We start from the raw sequence: 4,140 nt of genomic DNA on the forward strand, positions 1-4,140 counted from the left end.
TCGACGCTTCATCGGTCGGCTTTCTGCTCAACTTGAGAGACAACCGTCGCGCACGCACGCATATACGTGCTCACGCGCGTCCGTGCCTTTCCTGAGGCAGTCTTACGGAGTTCGCGAGCGGGTCGAGAGCGCAACAGTGAGAACGAGCGGAGCGAAAGAGAAAGAGAGATCCGCTCAGTCCCGGCGAATGCGACACGTGACGGTCGTCGGGCCCGGTTGACCGGCTGGCTGGCTGGCAGTCGAATTCGACTGACAGATAGACCACTTTCGCCTGCTTTTTCTCGCGAGGACCAACGATTGTCACGTCGACGTGCCGGTTTGTGTCTTTTCTTCTTTCTCGGACGCGACGGCGGTCGAAGGACGAATTGCGCCGTGCGTACGTATGGGTGTGAGCGTGACGACGACGATGACGCTCGAGAGTCGTGCAATTTTCGCGCCGATAAGAATTCCGTCGCCGGTGAATGAGTAATCGACATGCGGGACGTCGTCGACGATGAGTCCGCGTGTACACGAAGAAGATAGGCTTCTCTCCGGATGAGTCGATCGCAACGGTCGCAGCGCGTTGCGTGCTGTTGTGCAACGCAGCAGCAGTCCTCACGCGTTCCTCCATGCGATGGTCGCGAGAGCGCGCGCTCTGATTGCTCTCTCTCTCTCTCTCTCTCTCTCTCTCTCTCTCTCTCTCTCTCTCTCTCTCTCTCTCTCTCTCTCTCTCTCTCTCTCTCTCTCTCTCTCTCTCTCTCTCTCTCTCTCTCCCTCCCTCCCCCTCCCCCTCCCCCTCCCCCTCCCCCTCTCTGTGCATGTATGTATGCGCAATGATTTAATTGTGTTAAAGAACGATGGGGGCAAAGAGATGGCGAGACGGTACGGTTACCCTGAGTTTAAGCGTTGGAGAGGCTGCTACAATAGTCGCGAGAAAGCAGAAGAAAGAGAACGAGAGAGTCGTACGAGTGTTTTATACACACGGTGTGTTTAGTGGTAGGCACTAACGAATACACACACACACACATACATACAATATATACACCAAGTTGTACAGTTTTACACGCTCGAGATATTTTATCGAATGAAGCGACGATTCTCCGCGCGCAGGGATATCCAGAAACACGTGAGCGACAGAGAGGAAGTTTTATATGTCGTAGCAATCTCTCGACGGATGCTGATGGTGATGACGATGATGATATACTGACGGAGATAACCCTGTAGAGAAATATTGCGAGGATTTTTCTTGTGTAATTCCGTTTGTGTAGCGAATTACCATTAGTAATGTATTTTTACTTTACCTTCCGCTTAGCTTCCGAGCTGACGTAGTGTAGCCACGGCTTTGTACACTCGAAAGCGCGGGAGAGATAACGAGCGAAGATGTCGTTCCGTCGCGCACTATTTTGCGTAAATAGGAGACACGACGGTGGGAGTACTGAGGACAAGCACAACAGATGTAGATAGACAGACGAAGAGGTGGGAAAAGAGAGAGAGAGAGAGAGAGAGAGAGAGAGAGAGAGAGAGAGAGAGAGAGAGAAGGAGACGTGACACGTAACAGTAGCAACAACAATACGGTATCGCATAATGTCGATCTAAGTGTAATTTGTAAGCTTTGTACGATGAAATTTGTATTATATACACACACACGTACACACATGCGCACGAATAAACACACGCATACACATATAGGCCAAAACTGTATAATCGCAATGGGATTGATTTGATAAATCTTACGAGTGATCTTATACACCAATGAGAGAAAAAGGAAGGGAGGGAGGAAGTGAACGAGAGAGAACGACATAGATAGATAGGTAGATAGAGCGAGCACAATAAATCAATAAATTAGATCGATAGAGACTGTATAAATGTCGCGTGCGAGGCTTCGCTAGGTGCACTGATCCCCTCAACTGCGAAATCACGCGCACGTGTGTGCTATTTTCACCTTGCTGTGTCAAGTTCATCACTTTCGAGAACAAGATCAACGGAGGCGGCGTTCCGTGGCGCGATGACAACGACGCGTTTGTCGGCTCGTCTCAAGTCGTCCACTGAGACATCCGTCGCGATAATCTCCGGCTTGATGGCACTTTTTCTTTATTAATTTTACATTCTACGCGAGATCAATTTTTTCTTGCACACGAGGACGAAAGTACGAGGATGGCTTTTGACAAATGAAACTCCCATTGACGTCGTTAGCACGATTAACGGAATACCGCTGGAAAAGTGCGAGAGTAGAAGAGAGAAAGGAAGAGAAAAAGAGCGAGAGAGAGATGAAGACTGTCGTCGACAACACGAATGTAAAAAAGTTGATAAACATGAGAGAAGAGCGCGCTAACGGTTTTTTCTCGCGAAACCCAGCGAGTCGCGTATAGAGATAGACGACATTCGAAGATACATCGATGTTTAAAATATCGATTAATGAAAAAAAATTGAAATGACGTTGATTATTTTCTGAAAAAAATCGATTTATCGATTAATCGATTAAATTTGCAAAGTAAACATTTAAATTGGTTAGCACCAGATTAAACACTATTAGAGATATGTTTGGAAACATCACTCGGATGTTATCCTTTGCTTACATGTTGGATACGTTCTTAAATTCGCAACAGATGTAGCCGGCGTTATTCAATCCTTATTTTTCACTGAATGTTAAACAAGGATGGAATGACGCCTGCAGTATTCTCAGTATTACTAGAAATCCTCCTAAAGGATCTTACACACTGGACGCGGGCTAGCGACGTACTATGAGCGATATCCAATGAGAAACTAATATCTGTTTTTAGAAGAAAAAGCTTTCATTTCTTCTTTAAAACATAATTCTCATTGGATATTGCTTATTCGTCGCTAATCGCGTCAGTATGTGAGGCTTTTAACTCGGCATCTCATTTGATGTATCTTCCACGTGATAAGAGAACTAAATTCGGGAAGGTAAGTGCTCTCATTGGGCCATTTGATAACGTTCCGGAACTTATCAGTAAGAATCGGACAACTCTATTATCCATGACTGTAATAATAGATGTAGTAAACTTTAAACCTTAAGAAATTAACCAATCCCAACCTACTTTTACAAGAATAATTGACTGTGATTGGCCAATTTCTTAAGATTTAAAGCTCACTATACCTATTGTACGTAGTTCCGGACTTAACGTTTATGAATTTCGTTCATCATATCTGAAAGACGATATTACAGAAATCCTCTATTTAAAAAAAAATAAAAATCGGTTGTGGATGTTGAGAAAAAATCATCAAACATCGATTAATTGAGTAAAAATAAAATCATTGGAAAACATCGATTAATTGAAAACAAACTATCGGTTCTTTCGATTAATCGATGAAAATTGCCCATCTTTAGTCGCGTATGTGATATTTCTCGTACGATCATCGAAATCATCATATTACCCGGGATTTGGGAAATATCGCTTCATCCCCGATAGCAATCGTAAACAGTCGTTGATTTTCGGCGCGTTGATCCTTTACGAGCGTGATTCTTCCATGCGCGTCGCTGACGAAGGCAGGCAAGAAAACGAACGAGATAGTCGCAAGAATTGTCTGTACGCACGGAAGAAACATCGTAGTCTATTTTTCTCCGAAAACGAATATGAAAAATTCTTAATTACTTTTTCTAACAATGCGGGTAAACAGACTATCACTTGATAACGCGGAAAAACGGCAAATTCCTCAACAGTAGATTTCAGTTTCTGAAAAGAATATGAATAGCGCAGACGAATAAAAGGCCGACGAAAGTTGCCGTGATAATTTAAATCTCAGTGAAAGAATAAACTTGTTCGGCGCGTTACAATTCGTCGAGCAATTTTATTCTTCCGCTGAGACTTAAATCATTGCATCCGACATCCAGTGACGGCTCTCGTCCGCGCATGTGTTACTTATATATATTTTATTCCAAGAAGTCCACTGTTAAAAAATATCCTGTTTCCTGTCGAGGCTGTCGATATCTTTCTTTCATCAAAATGATACGTGTGGAAGGATAACAAATCAGTATAGGAATACTGATATATTTCTCGGCTATAAAGTTTCATAGTAATTTTTACTGTAACATTTCCTCCGTGTGATATTTTTTTTTTCAACTGAGAATCACTACTTCCCTTCTCAAGACACGAAATGCGTATAATTTGTATAACTTTTTATCGTTCGATAAGAAAATTA

The sequence above is a fragment of the Harpegnathos saltator genome, unplaced genomic scaffold (assembly GCF_003227715.2).
Source record: "Harpegnathos saltator strain DR-91 unplaced genomic scaffold, Hsal_v8.6 scaffold19, whole genome shotgun sequence".
NCBI lineage: Eukaryota > Metazoa > Arthropoda > Insecta > Hymenoptera > Formicidae > Harpegnathos > Harpegnathos saltator.